Source organism: Gymnodraco acuticeps, unplaced genomic scaffold (genome assembly GCF_902827175.1).
Source record: "Gymnodraco acuticeps unplaced genomic scaffold, fGymAcu1.1, whole genome shotgun sequence".
Lineage (NCBI taxonomy): Eukaryota > Metazoa > Chordata > Actinopteri > Perciformes > Bathydraconidae > Gymnodraco > Gymnodraco acuticeps.
In genome coordinates, this window is record NW_022989828.1 from 369,512 (window position 1) to 386,195 (window position 16,684).

Genomic DNA, 16,684 nt, shown 5'->3' on the forward strand with positions numbered 1-16,684 from the left:
GATATGGGCTGAATTTGTCCTGGATAGGAATCCAAAATGTCCCTAGGAGGAGTTCGCAAGAATGTGCTTAAAATGCATTAAAAACGCACATTGTTGAATATGGCCAACTTCCTGGGGGGCGGGGCTAATAAAAGCAAATTTGAAATATGTCCGCAATCATAAGAGACATTTGCATACAGAGTTTCGTGAATATCGGAAAAACTATATGCGAGTAGTTTGGAGTAATGTGTGACATGTAAATCGTCAAAAATGGAAAATTCTCGGTTTGGCTTACGAGCTCATCGTTTGAGCGATCAACTATTCCTTCGCAATTTAGCATCACATTGGATATGGGCTGAACTTCTCCTGGATTGGAATTTTTCTGATCATTCCCCTAGGAGGAGTTTGCAGAAATGTCCTTAAAATGCATGAAAAACGCACATTTTTCAAAATGGCCGACTTTGTCGGGGGGGGGGGGCTAATAAAAGGCAATTTGAAATATGTCCGCAATCATAAGAGCAATGTGTATATAGCATTTTGTGAATATCCGAAAAACTATATGCGAGTAGTTTGGAGTAATTTGCGACATTTAAATCGTCAAAAATGGTGTATTCATTGTTAGCTTACAACCTCCACGATTGAGCTATCAAAAATGTTCATCTCAATTTAGCATCATATTGGATAGGGGCTGAACCTTTGCTGGATTCGAATTTTTCCGATCATTCCCCTAGGAGGAGTTCGCTAAAAAGGGCTTGAAATGCATGAAAAATGCACATTTTTCAAAATGGCCGACTTCTTGGGGGGCGGGGCTAATGGAAGGCAATGATAAATATGTCCGCAATTGTAGGAGGAATGTCTGTGCCAAAATTCGTGAAGTTCTGAGAAACTATATGTGACTACCACACAATAGGGAGCATTAGTGAGCAGCAGGGTGGGATTTTCACGGCGGCCATGACGGCCATGGCCATCGTAGCCCCTCGGTCTGGCCGTTATGCCCCACAAATAATTGTACGTCCTACGGCCACCATGGCCTTTGGGCCCCTCACACTGTTAAAAGTTGCTTTAAAAGCGTCAGAACAGTGGTTTCTGAACTGCATTATGCTGCGTTCACAACGGACGCGATGCGAATACTCACATTGCTCTAACCGCTGGAGTTTCACCGCGGCTGTCAGCTGTGTTTACTCCTGTAATTCAAACGGGACGCGCTGGAGAGGGGGCGGGGCTTATATCCATGTAAATACTGTGGTGGAAACCAACTACGACCAAATTAACCTATTTTATCCTGATTTCATTGTAATACACGTTTCAAAATGATGCCGAAGTAACTAAATACTGATAACGGTTAGTAAAAACCATGCTTTAATGCTTTGACAAGTCTGCAGACAGACGGCATGCGAAAAACCTTTTAAAATGCGTGTTTTGTGAATGGAGATTGGATCGATCAGGCTAAAACTAACATTATAGCTGCTCCGTCCACACTCACAACAACGTCCTAAAGAAAGAATTAAAGCAGCGACTGTATTCGTCATGACACAGACAGTCTATGGTTTGTACATCTTTAACTTTTGTCCAGTTTTTGAACAGATATGAGGAGCTGTGAGGAGTTGATTAAAGAGACACACGCACGCACACGCACGCACACGCACGCACACACACGCACGCACACAGACGCACACACACACACACACACACACACACTTTTGCATTTCAAAGTATTGCTTGTTCATGTTGGAGCTTCACTGTGCACTGCTAAATGATGTATGTGCAGAGTTTGACCCTTGAAGGCTGTTTCTTCTGCTCTGAAATGGAATATATTTGTTACATATTAATAGAATTTTAGATTTTTAGATTTGATTTTGGATTTGTGAATGGGAGAAGTAGTAGATGGAAAACATACCAAACACTAATTATTCAAAGTAAAGTATTTCATTTTATATACGGTAATACTAAGGAGGCATACGCCTATATGATGATACGATTATTGATATTAAAAAAGTGATTTGTTTTTTGTCATTAGAAAGTGAAATTATTTATTTGTAAGCCACAAATCCTAATTTTTCCCTCTATGGCCTTTGTGCCCTGGCATGTGGCCTTTCCGCCCTGAAAAAATGTGTGACACCCTTTGGTGTCACACATTTGGCCTTGCCCCTAAAATGACGAAAATCCAAGCCTGGTGAGCATTTTTTTTTGAAAAAGTAATTTTTTTTTTACATTCTCGAAAAGGTCGTGGGCTGTGACGTGTGTCCCAAGTTTTGCGTCTGTAGCTCATTTCATGCTATCGCAATAAAAAAAAAAAATACTAAGCCACGCCCACATTCTGCAAAAATGTAGGCGGAGCTTAGGGTTCCAAGAGGACTATTTGTAGAGCAGGTCCACCCGGATATGTGTGCAAAATGTCAGGTCATTGGGCGTTACGGTGCGACTTTGTGAATTTATTCCGAAATGGGATTTTGATAGGTGGCGCTAGTGAGCAGGTTGGAATATTTAACCCATTGACTCCAGAATATTGTAGTTTTCACCAGTCCTGGCGTCCGTGCAAAATTATACAACTTTTTAGGCATCCTAAAGGCCTCAAAAATAGTAATATATATAAAGGCCGCTCAGGAGAGCTGGATCTGATCGATATGGACATAATCGTGTTACAGGCTTGGCCTGTCACTTAGTAGCAGCCGCAAGGGGTTGTGGGTTTTTGGAGTGTGTGTGTGTAAAATGTGATGGCCAAGGCGAAGTGCGGAGTTATGAAGAGTGAAGTAAAGTTGTTATAGCAGAAAGTTCAATACAGCGTATTTCTGGTATATTCATTTTATTATGTCACCTGATATATAAGAAGTGTGTTTTTATATATTCATGTGTGTACTTTGTATTTAAGGCGAGACACCCCAGGTGAATAGGGTCATTTTTTTAACTTAAAGGTATCAGCTAGAAATGTCTCCAGTTAATTACTTACACTAAGGCAATTGTCTTTTGTATTACAAGTTTTCTGAAATAGCATGTTTAAATATGCATATTATCCATTATCTCATTAAATATGCACATATTTTAACACATTTCAGGAATCGAAATCTGAACTTTGGATAAAGCCAGGTTCAAAATGTTTGTTTCATTTTGTAGTCATATTAGTATCTAAGGCTTTTACAGAAGGGATATTGGATATCTCTTTTTATCACTCCATAAATCAGAAAATACTGTCAACAGCCCTAAAATATCAATTCGCCATGTTTTTAGGTATACAATGTTGTATAATTCAGGCTATGAATTATATATGAACAAACCCTTCTGTAAAAGCCTTCATAATATTGATAGGAATATAACTGGAAGGTTTGGTGTATACCGTGCTACTGAAGTGGAAATTTCGAACTCAGAGTAGGAGAAAAAACTCATTTTGAGAAAACGACCTTTAAAGATTGCAGTGAGGCGCTAGCTAAACCCTCCTGTTCTCTGGGTGACAGCTTGCGCATCGACGCACTCCGTGAAGGTATTTCATGTTCGGGGTAATTTGTTTTTTGTATAACCTTGCTTCGTGCAAATGACAATTGTTGTCGTCTTCTCTGTGAACGTTTTTTTCGCCGTTCTTTTGCCATTTTGAGATTTCAATTTCTAGCGGAAAGCTAACCAGGAAGTGTTTTAGCACACCATGTGACGCATCTGAACGAATCACGTTGTCAGAAATTGACACCAGCCAATGAGATTTTGTTTCTTGGTTTAAGACCCCTTTGTGCTTTCACGATTGGTTGCTGATCCAAAGGAAATGACCATATTTGGATCCAATGAGATTGTGCAGGAGAGACACAGCTTTCCAACGATATCTCTGTTGACATGGTGCACACAGCGGTCGCTGTACTTTATGTTACGTTAGAATGCTAACTTTTGGTGAATTTAGGAGAAATCTACAGACGCAAATAGACAAACTATAGTAAAATAAACAGTTAAATGTGTATTTTGTACGTTTTCCTTCCAAAAGCCTGAAAGAAAACATGTTATAGAATAAAAATAGCACAAAATCTCAAAATTGACCAGTACTTGAAAAACGATGTTTTTGCCTGCCGTGTCTCGCCTTAATAGTAACAGTCTGTATATCAAGAAGCTGGAGATATGAGAGGTGAGGCATTCCTATTAGGAGTAGTGGCTATATATATGAGATATCCTTATTTGGACAGCTCAAGCCTCTGGAATGCTGCATGGTAAAAATATGGGTGTTCATTGTAGTGGCTACATATGCTGGATATCCTTATTTGGACAACAGCTGAAACCTCTGGAATGCTGGAGGGTAAAATGAGTGTGCGTTACTATTTCAGAAGCATGGCTGTACGACTGCTTAAGAGCAGAGGTAATGTTTTCCTCGTTATTATTGATATTAAAGTAACTTACAGATTACCCGATTGTGTTTTTTTGTGTAATGACCAGTTCATCGGCGAGTGTTCTGTTCTGTCTCTGTTTATTGTATATTTGTAGCCTTGAAATAAAGGAGTTATTTTCGTTATATCTGCATTTGGGTCCTGATTCCTGCACACCGTAACATTACAACCCGACCAAAATATGGGCACAGCAGATCCTTTTGAGCAGGAGCTATTGGAGTTTTCCTTTGCTTTGGATGACTGCTCGTATCGATGGTTGGGAGCGTCCAGGGTTCAGCAGCGAGAGGCTGTTCTGGCAGAGGCACGCCGGATTACTATGGAGAAGCCAGGCTTGGTTAAATTCTTATCGGGCAGGATTTTGGATTTTCTCACGGTGTGTTATCCCCTGCCTGACAGCCCCAGGCCTCCCAACTCCCGTTTTGATACCACACGCATCGGTGTGGTCCGTCTGGCGTCAGCCCCTGCTTCTCACCCAGTGTTTGCTACAGTCCAGGAGCCATTCGCTGGTACTCGTCTGGCCTTTGGAGGTCCGCGGAGCCTCCAAACGGCTCCTAAAGGAAGGAGTCGCAAGGCCAGGTTGGCAGCACGAGCCCAAAGGGCCAGGGTTCCAGAACCAGTTCAGCCCCCAGCAGCCATGGTTACGGACCCAGTTCTGGCCCCAGCAACCATGATCCCTGCTCCAGAACCGGACCCAACAGCCATGCCTCCATACTCCGGTACCGGCCCACGCAGCTTTGAGTCCATACTGGATTACCTGGCTTACACAGCCAGGGTCCAGGCTTCCACTCCGGACCCAACAGCCATGTACTGTCCCGTTGGAGGCCCCGTCGACTACTCCTCTGCCGGGGGTCCTACCAATCCATGTACTGTCCCGTTGGAGGTCCCACCGACTACTCTCCTGCCGGGGGTCCTGCCAACCCTTTGTCCTGTGCCGTTGGAGGCCCCGCCGACTACTCTCCTGCCGGGGGTCCTGCCAACCCTTTGTCCTGTCTCGTTGGAGGCCCCGTCGATTACTCACCTGCCGGGGGTCCTACCAACCCCATGTCCTGTGCCGTTGGAGGTCCCGCAGACTGCTCTTCTGCCGGGGGTCCTGCCAACCCCATGTCCTGTGCCGTTGGAGGTCCCGCCGACTGCGCTCCTGCCGGGGGTCCTGCCCCGTTGGGGGTACCGCCGACTGCCCTCCTGCCGGGGGTCCTGCCAACCCTATGTCCTGTCCCGTTGTGGGTCCCGCCGACTGCGCTTCTGCCAGGGGTCCTGCCAATCCTGTGTCCTGTCCTGTTGGAGGTCCCGCCGACTGCGCTCCTGCCAGGGGTCCTGCCAATCCTGTGTCCTGTCCCGTTGGGGGTCCCGCCGACTGCCCTCCTGCCGAGGGTCCTGCCAACTCCTGGTCCTCTTCCGTGGGGAATCTTGCCGACACCTGTCCCACCGGCTCCGGATCCTGTCCGGTCGACACCGGCTCCTGCCCGGCCTCCGGAGCTGTCCGGTCTTCGCCCTCGAGCCCGGCCCCCTGAGAGCCGCGGTCTTCGCCCTCGAGCCTGGCCCCCTGAGAGCCGCGGTCTTCGCCCTCGAGCCCGGCCCCCTGAGAGCCACGGTCTTCACCCTCAAGCCCGGCCCCCTGAGAGCCGCGGTCTTCACCCTTGAGCCCGGCCCCCTGAGAGCCGCGGTCTTCGCCCTCGGGCCCGGCCCCCTGACTCTTCCTGCCGCTGCCTTCGCCCCTCCATGGTCCCCACCTTGGACTCTGTCTTGCCCCCGGGCCGTCCGCCCGAGTCCCCCTTTTTGGACTCTGCCTTGCCCCCGGGCCGTCCGCCCGAGACCCCTTCCTGGTCCTCTGCCTTGCCCCCGGGCCGTCCGCCCGAATTCCCCTTTTTGGACTCTGCCTTGCCCCCGGGCCGTCCGCCCGAGACCCCTTCCTGGTCCTCTGCCGTGCCCCTGGGCGGTCAGTTCAGTCCCGTCCTCCTGACCCTCTCCATCCACCCTGCTTGAGGTTTTGGATTTGTTTTTGTTTTGGGACGTCTGGGATCCGTCCCTTGAGGGGGGGGTACTGTTAGGATCTGTCTGTGTTGTTGTTTTGTCTTGTCTTTTTCTATCTTTGGTTTCCTGTGTTATTTTGTAAAGTGTTCACCCCCGTTTCCTGCCTGTTGCTTTTTGTCTGTTTCCCTCCCTGATTACCCGATTGTGTTCACCTGGTGACTCTGTGTTTTCTCCTCCCTCCTCACCTGTCTCGTGTTTGTTTGATTAGTCCTGGGTGTATTTAAGTTCTGGGTTTTCTGTCTCTCTTTGTCGGGTTGTCTTGTGTAATGACCAGTTCATCGGTGAGTGTGCCGTGCTGTCTCTGTTTATTGTATATTTGTAGCCTTGAAATAAAGGAGTTATTTTCGTTATATCTGCATTTGGGTCCTGATTCCTGCACACCGTAACACAACTCTTCCCACAGAATGTGTTTAAATACTGTAACATTCTTACAGTCGGCGCTCTCTTCCTGACTGGCTGTCATAGTACGTATATCACACGGTGGTAGGAATTGAGCCCGGAGCACTCTGTATTTGGTACTGTTGCAGAGTGTTCTGTATTGTGTATTGTATTGTTGTTTATCATTAAAACAGATTATTGTTTAAACCCTTATTCTGGTGCTCTGAATTCCTTCTTTTAATATCTGACCAGCTCATCAACAGACACGCGGAGCCGAGGTGGGTTTCAGACCACGCTCTGCCCCAACAAGAGAGAGACGAAAGTATAGAGAAAGTGGTCAGAACGGGAAAAGTAACTAGTGTTGAGAGCTTCATAATATGTTGAATACTTAAAACGAAAGTTAGTTATAATCAAATATAATCAATTATATTCTTGTATAACCCACAATGAAAATGCTTCATATTTTAGGTTTTTCTATATTTACAGCATAAACAAAACACAAGTGGTTTGTTAAGTTGAGTGTAAGACCTATAATGATTTATGCCTTACTCTCTGATAAGAGAGTAGGCAGTTTCTTCCCTCTCCTCTCACAGCAGTTCACAGGGAGGGGGGCTCCTGACTTAAGGAGAAACACATTGAGGCCTCAAAAAGGTGGTTATGTCTGGTCATGTCCTTTTTTTTTACACAAACATGGGAAGGTGTGTCTTATGCCATAGCCAATAGAATATGTTGGTTGGGTATAGAGGAGGTGTTTTTGGGGTTTCTATCCGGTTTTTTTGAGCATAAAGAGACTGGCTTTTTGGGAGCGAAAGAGAGAGAGGGGGTTTCCCCCTGGTATACTCTCTCCCGGTAGGCTCTGGCCCTCAGAGCTGGGTAAATAGCTCTCGGTAAGGTTCTCCCTGCCTGGAAGACGTTATTATACGTACAGGATCTTAGAGTTAGTGATTTTAGTTTTCCCTGCCTGGAAGACGTTATTATACGTACAGGATCTTAGAGTTAGTGATTTTAGTTAGCCCTGCCTGGAAGACGTTATTATACGTACAGGATCTTAGAGTTACGGCCCATCTACACTACAGGCATCGGAAATCTTTGTTCTTGTTTTGTATCTATATCTACGCCGGGATCCGGAGTCGAGGCTGATCCTCTTGCTGTAGTCCTGTGTCTTGGATCCTCTATCCTGAGTTCTGGATTAAGTCGTGGACTTCGGGTTGTGGCTGAACCTGTCTCTGCGGTCCTGCCTTGGGTCTCGTCATGCTGCTTCCCTGATGGCTTCCACAGGATTGTAGCTGACATCCTCATAGATTCATCTTCTTATTACAGACACATGCATTTCCTAACATTCGGTCTATATGCTGTAAAATGTATTATCTCTTCGATTTACACACGGCATCTATTGCACGTCTGTCCGTCCTGGGAGAGGGATCCCTCCTCTGTTGCTCTCCCTGAGGTTTCTCCCATTTTTCCCCCTTAAACTGTGGGGGTTTCTCTGGAAGTGTTTCCTTGTACGATGTGAGGGTCTGAGGACAGAGGGTCTGAGGACAGAGGGTCTAAGGACAGAGGGTCTAAGGATAGAGGGTGTCGTTTTTCTCATACTGATATTCTGAACAATCTGTGCTGTTGTATTTGCTGTAAAGTGTCTCTACTGTAGGCTATTTTTTATTGTATGTACAGCACTTTGGCTCGACCAAAAATCGTTTATAAATGTGCTATATAAATAAAACTTGATTTGATTAAGCTCAATAATGAACTCCAGCTCAACCAACCATATTGTAATATCTAAGTAATCATCTTGAAATATGACGTTAATAATTGTAATATACACACATCTTATTGTGAGGTTGATTTCACATACACTACTTCGACATTAGCTTGTCTACATACTTACATACAATTTATATTAACCTTAGCGATGCATACAGTTCCTACCTACATAATAAAATATCTCTCTAAGTTACAAGGATGACCTTATTTTATCAACCTCAAACAGAAGCCGTTTGTTCTACAGTATTATCCCACTTAACACTTGTCTATTTCGTTTTAACCTTTATCAGTGTTGGGACTAACGCGTTACAAACTAACGCGTTACTGTAACGCAACTACCTTTTGCGGTAACTAATAACGTTACTAGTTACCTATTCCCATTCAGTAACGCCGTTATAGTTACTGTGATTTAAATGGGTGCGTTACTGCGTTACATTATGTGATGGAACTGAACCGAATCTCCCTGCGGATGTAACTTACAGGCGAATACAGCGATGTCCTCTCACAGCACCATGGAAAAGTGAAAGTGACCAGAGAGGAGTGATGATTGGTTAACGCGGGCTAACATTTCAAGGTAAGCCAATCAGAGACAGAGTTGGGCGGGTCTTGCCTTATGGGGAAAATACAGACACACGAATTCTTGCTAATGCTAACACACACACACGGCAACGCTCACCACCAGCACACACACACACTATGGCAGATGCAAGTATCAGCGAGAGCAGCAGCGCATTTGCAACTTGGAGATATAACCACTATTTTCAATTTGTGGGGATAAAGGACGCATAAAATATTATGGTCAAATGTAAACTGTGTGCAGGACAGAAAGCATTGTCCACATCGAATAACAGCAATGCCAATCTCCTGAAGCACCTAAGTAATGTACATGAGGCTATAAAACTAGTCGCCAAAGACCCCACCGTCTCAACCACCGGCAGTGACCTAGATGGAGCAACACCATCTAAACAGCCAAAAAATGATCTTTTTAAATCGCTCTTTTGTGTTTTATTGTTCCACTACATTTCATAATGATAATTGCTACAATGATGGGGAGTTGTCTTTTCTCTTACGGAGCGTCCACACTACAGCTTCAAAAAAAGCTTGGAGCTGGGCGTGTCTGAAGCTTGGGGATTTTATTCGAGCAACGCGACCAACAACCAATCACATGAATCTCCCGCCCCCGACATACAAAGCAAAAAACCCCGGGGATTTTATGCGAGCAATATATATATATATAAACTCCCCAAACAGGCGAAAACCTACCAGTTTCACCCACTGTCTCTGCCACCTCCCTCCATGACTGGTTCTTCCGGTTTGTATCCCGGTAGGTGAAGAGGGTCTGGTCATACAAAACCGGGTGATTTGCTACGGCGATAATTAGTTTCTCCTCCATCTTTTTTTTAAATATAGAAATGAACGGCGGTATATCTCTCCCAGTTTAGACGCGGTTTGATTGGCTAGGGCTTGAGCTGTCAGATTTTCAGAAACGGGATTTGATTGGCTGGCGCTGGCTACTCCGGCGTCAGAAGTTGAACATTGTTCAACTTCTGACGCCGGAGACGAACCGCTATGCTAGCCACAATTCAGTTCGGCGAAAAGCGAGGCAACGTGACGTCACCCCATTCAAAGTGAATGGGCAGACGCGTTGGAAACAGTTTATGAAGCTGTCGTGTGGACGGGCCGTTACTGTGCCACAGAACAACACAAAAACTTGTATTTTTATTGTTATTATTTTTAAAGTAACGTGTTACTAGTTACCTTTATAATTTAGTAACTAACAAAGTAACTAGTTACTTTTTTGAGAGCAGTAACTATAACTAGTTACTTTTTAAAAGTAACTTGCCCAACACTGACCTTTATATATACAGTCTGATTTTAACTTGGAGGCTACGATTAGCATCGTTAGCACCGATGTAGCTACCGATGTAGCTACCACCCACCCTTAACATTCATTACGTAGCTGATTAAAATCATTAACACATAAATAAGTACTCGAATTTCACTTACCGCAAAACCGCATGCATGCATGCACCGTCTGTTTTAACCGCAGAGCGAGTCACAATAGTCCGATATATAAGCATGAAGAACAAACAAACAAGGCCGGGGTCAAGTTGTGTTCCCTGGATGAGCTGAGCAGGCAGAGTCCCTGTAGCTTCACGGAGCAGCTAGCAGAGAGAGGAGAAGCTAGCAGCCAGCAGCAGTCACTTGACAGAGCCGTCACTCAATGTGACCACGCCCTAATTTATGCAAAAACTTTAAGACCTAATATAAATAAAAGGGTCACGTTAAACAATTCACTCACAGATCCATAATAATATGTATTGCATCCAAGGGTAGAAACATGTTTATTTCTGCTGTAAAGTTGGGCATTTTAACATGGGGGTCTATGGAAATTGATCCCTTCTGCAGACTGCTCCTACTGGCCACTAGATGAACTGCAGTGTGTGGCACTTCCGTATTGGCGTCCCGGCTCTTCCCCAAAGTTTGCCGCTTGGTTTTAATGCGCGTGTTTATTGTTGCACTGCAACGCAGAAAAAGAACGGGCGTTCTTACTGTGGTCCCTTCAGTTTTTATGATGTCTGACAAAAAAAGGACATACGCCTCTGGTGATCAAAAAAGAAAAAAGGACTTCCGGTTGGGCATGACGGAGTAGAGACGTGCGTAGTTCTGCTCCCGCAAACTTTTGTGTTGTAACTTTTCTGAAGCCCGTAACTCTTCTCTAACTTACATTTAAGTGAACATTAATATTATTCCACTCACAACGCCACCGTAGTATGCCGTCCAAACAGGCGAAAAGCAACAAAAAAGAACAAACCGCCAGGACCGATAGCCCCGAGCTAGCTAGCAACAATCTCAGCATGGCGGGCATAGCTGGCCTCCTTGAAGACCACCGTAGAGCTCTCTCTGCCGACTTTAAGTCTGCCATCTCAACTCTCGAAGCAAAACTAGACCGAATCCAAGCAACTGTGTCAGACCGTGGCAGACAATTGCTTCGCTCGAGTCCAATGCTAACTTGCAGGACGAACGCATGTTAGCCCTGGAGGCTACTTGTGCTACGCTAACGGACAGCAATGTTAAACTCCTGGCCAAAGTCACTGATCTCGAGTCCCGCAGCCGGCGCAACAATATAAGAATTGTCGGTTTGACAGAATCCATTGAGGGCCCTCATCCCTCGACATTCTTCCCGAAGCTGCTGATGGAGGTCTTTGGTGAGGGCATCCTTGATTCGCCGCCGGAGTGCGACAGGGCCCACCGCTCACTCACCGACAAGCCCAAGCCGGGGCAAAGGCCACGGCCGGTCATCATCCACGTACACAGGTACCAGCAGAAGGAGAAAATTATCCGCGAGGCCCGGGCCAGGAGAGGCAAGCTACAGTACCAAGGTACGCCCATCGCCATCTACGAGGACTACACACCCGAAGTGATGGAACAGCGCTACAAATACCGAGAGGTGATGGCGGAGCTTTACAACCTAGGGCTCAAGCCAGCCCTGCTGTTCCCTGCGAGGCTTTCCATCGTGTCGAAGGAGGGAGGTAAGAAGAGATTCTCCTCGGTGGCAGAGGCTAAAGGCTACATAGTATCCATTCGTCCTGACGCTGACTAGCACTAACGGTGCCGATAACTCTTGCGTCTGATGGGACGTTTAGTAAAGAGACTATTACTACTTTTTTTTCGGATTCTGCTTTCATGGACACTTTTTGTACATGCACCTTAGCCGCCCTGGTATTTGCACTGATAGTTTGAGCCTAGTGCTGATATTGCAATGAACATTGAACAACCTGCTACTGTTTACACTACATGGGACCCAAGTACTTGGACTATTCTGAATGCTGTTTGAATTGATTCCTTCTATGGGTTTTAACCCTTAAAGTGCAATTTTATTTTGTTTTACTTGATCTCTGGGCCTTATTTTTTTTTATGTATGTTACTTGAGATCTATGTCAGTGCCTTATTGCCCTCTGCTATGCTTATATTGGCTGGCTGTTTACCTATCTATGGATGTTGTTATAATTACTATTCTATGCATATATATACACTTGAGTTTTTGTTTTGTTTGTTCACTTTAATACTCTTCCGTGTTACAATGGGCTTCCCGCTTTTAGTATAGGGAACGGGACCCCGGAAGATAAGTTCAGCTGTTGAGCTTTGAGCTATAGCGCTCAGACAAGGTTTGTATTTGGGATGCTCCAGGTATGGTCACCTTTAGGTTTATGGGTTGTGTTTTGTTTATGGTTTGTCTATTTTTGCCTTCGCTTGTTTTTTTTGTACTGTTTATTTCCCCTTCCCCGGTCTTCTTCTTCCCCCCACTACTCCTCTCCCCTCAGTCCTCGGGAAGCACAACGGTTTCAGACCACCTTCATTAGACTCCCCATATGACTAACAGTATGACGACTGCTGGCAGAAGTGTGCGCCTGATCTCCAGGAACACCAGAGGAATGAACAAAGCTATTAAAATTGGTAAGGTCTTGACTCGACTGCAACATCTTAAAGGGGACATTATATTTTTACAAGAAACACACCTTAAACGTCTGACACCCTTTGCATCAAGCGGGCGTGGATGGGCCATTACTTCCACTCAAGATTTTCTAGTAGAGCCAGAGGTGCTGCCATTATTATTCACAAGAGTGTGATGTTCGTACCAACAAATACTATTCTCGATAATAATGGCCGCTACGTCATAGTTTCAGGTGTTTTGCAGGGCATGCCTGTAATTTTGGTTTCCGTTTACGCACCCAACTGGGATGATGACCAATTCTTTATGAACCTTTTTGCTAAAATCCCGAACGCAGACAATCACCGCATAATCATGGGTGGAGATTTTAACTTGATTCAAGATGTGCACCTCGACAGGTCATCCCTTAAGCTTGGCACTCTCTCAAAATCCGCTAATGTAGTCTCAAATTATGCAGCACAATTAGGAATCTCAGACCCTTGGAGATTTAAAAACCCTCAAAGTAAAGCTTTCTCTTTTTTCTCACACGTCCATCATACATTCTCGCGAATAGATTTTGTTCTGCTTGATGACAGCTTGCCAGCGCGTGTCAATACCATCCTATAGCCACCTCAGATCACGCCCCTGTATCAATTGACATCCACTTCCCTCTTAGTGTTACTCCCGCTAAGTTGTGGAGGTTTAGTTCCCATCTGCTGTCAGATGACAAGTTTAAGGACTTTGTTAATTCACAGATTTGTTTATATATCGAAATTAATGACACTGCTGATGTAAGTTGTGGAATAGTGTGGGAGGCACTCAAAGCCTATGTTCGTGGGCAGGTTATATCGTATGTTTCCAAACTAAGAAAGGATGAAAGGGTTCGGCTGTCGGCAATTTTGGAAGAACTTCTCCGAATTGATGAAATGTATTCCTCCTCCCCCTCACCGACCTTATATAAAAAACGCATATTATTACATTTGGAACATGACCTTTTAATGACGAGCGTAGCGGAGAGACAACTGAGGCAAACTAAGCAGCGCTTTTTTGAACAGGGGGACAAGGCTGGGCGGCTTCTGGCTCAACAGGCTCGGGCAGTTAACGCCTCCAGATTAATCCCCAAAGTAAAGTCGCCCGAAGGCAATTTAGTCTCTGACCCGATTGAAATAAACAAGTCTTTCTTTGAATTTTATAATAATTTGTACACTTCTGAATGCCCCATAATTGGCACAATAAATCCAAATCCTCTTGACTCCTTAACTTTCCCCCAAATTGACGTAGTTAACGCAGGCGGAATGGGGGACCCCATTTCTACTTTAGAGATACAGGAAGCCATCAAATATATGCAAAATGGGAAATCCCCTGGTCCGGACGGCTTCACAGTCTAATTCTACAAGGCGTATTCATTTCTTTTGGCCCCAATTCTAGCAAGGATGTATAATGATTCCCTTAAAGAAGGCAGATTACCTCAAACCCTATCTATGGCACCCATCTCTACTATTGAAGAAGGATAAAGATCCTACTCTGTGTGGCAGCTACAGACCAATTTCCCTCCTAAATGTTGATTGTAAAATACTGGCTAAGATTTTGTCCGTCCGCCTCCAACTCGTGATACCTTCTATAGTTCCGCTTGACCAAACAGGCTTTATGATAGGGAGACACTCTTTCTTCAATACCAGGAGGCTACTTAATGTTATTTTCTCGCCCCCGTCCAATGTCCCTGAAGTCATAGTTTCACTCGATGCGGAAAAAGCTTTTGATAGGGTGGAGTGGAGCCACTTGTTCTTCATTTTAGAAAAATGTGGCTTTGACTCCAAATTTATTTATTGGATTAAACTTTTATACGCCTCCCCTTCTGCATCGGTAAACACAAATGGCATTCAATCGTCTGCCTTCCCTCTCCAACGTGGGACACGCCAGGGCTGCCCGCTTTCTCCCCTATTGTTTAATTTAGCCATCGAGCCTCTAGCTATATGGCTCAGAGGCCACAATGGGTTTGAGGGCATCACTCGCCATGGTATAGTTCACAAACTTTCCCTTTACGCAGATGACCTTCTCCTATACGTCTCCAATCCTGTGTCCTCTCTCCCTCCTATATTGTCAATCCTTGAGTAGTTTGGTGGTTTATCAGGCTACAAATTAAATCTCCAAAAGAGCGAATTATTTTTTGTAAACCAACTGGCGAAGACACTCCCCCCAACCGCTTTTCCCTTTAATATTGCATCAGACGGCTTCAGATACTTGGGGGTATCCATCACCAGCTCCTTTAAAGATCTGTTTCCCAAAAATGTTCAACCACTCTTAGCTAAATGCAAATCGGATCTATCTAGGTGGTCTTCCCTTCCCTTATCCCTTGTTGGCCGTGTCAATCTTATTAAAATGGTAATTCTGCCGAAGTTCTTATATCTCTTCCAGCATATCCCAATTTGCATCAATAAATCTTTTTTTCACCAGTCTTGACAGTCAACTAAATGCGTTCATTTGGGATGACAAACCCGCCCGTCTTAAAAAATCAATTCTTCAGCTCCCCAAGTCGGAGGGCGGCTTGGCACTCCCGAACTTCCGTCACTACTACTGGGCCTCTAATATTAACCGACTCCTTTACTGGACTGGCCCCAAGACTCCTAACTCCAGCCCACCATGGGTTCACATGGAGATCTCCTCCTCCTCTAGCTCCTTACACTCTGATTTGCTCCCAACTTCCCGTAATGACGCACAAAATCTCAGTCAACCCAATAGACCTATCGCTAAGCCACGCCCCCTTTGAAAACTCGGACAAACAAAGCCGACCGTGAATGACTGTTGACAATGGCCGCGGGGGGAGTTCAAGTTAAAAATAACATTAAAATAGAAGAAAGAGCTAATAAAAGCAACAGCAGATGAAAGTTAACAGTTAAAAGCAAGAGTAAAAAGGTAGCCATGTATTTCTTTATATCAAATATCTAATCTTGTTGCCTGTCGTGTGTAGTTGTGTAACCATTGAAATGATAATATGATGTTGAATGTTAGCAGTGGTGGTCACTACATTAAATCTATAACTATAACTGTCCTTGTTGGTCATCATTTTCACTGTTATGCACCTGGCTGACTGTAGCGTTACCTTCTTTTGGGTGAGGGTCTGTGTCTTTTCGGAGCAGCACACACGAGAGCCCGGATGGGATCTGGATATTCCAGAGTTGGCTTCCCATCTCTGAAGTGCTTTGAGGTGAAAAGACAGTTAGTAAAAGTTAGCTAAAAACACCAGCTAACTAGCGAGGACGAAAAGTCAGATAGCAAACGTTGATGTTGATAACACTGTAGCTAGTTAACTGGCTAACAAGTTGGCAGCTAACGTTAGCTAGCTGGGCTGGATATACACTAGCTAGTTGGCAGTCAAAGTCAATCGTTAGCAAACTAATAGTTTGGTCTACGTTTCTAATACATGCCGTCAAATATGATGTCTTTATGAATTGACCTTACCTTTGAGCAAACATAAGTGTCCTTGGTAATTGTCTTCACATTCAGTTGTGTATGTGGTCGACGACACAGCATAATCCACCGCTTTCATTTGTCGAGTTTTGTTTTGGGCTTCGGAAAAGGTACGAAATATACTCCTCCATCCAGTCTTTCAGGGTACCTGGTGTCCGAATTACAGGTACCCCACGCACAGCGTTTCACCATCAGATATTAGCTAGATAATAAACATAGAAACTGAACTCTTCACAGTGGTTTCGATCACAGACGTCTGGTTTTGGTTTGATGCGCCCCA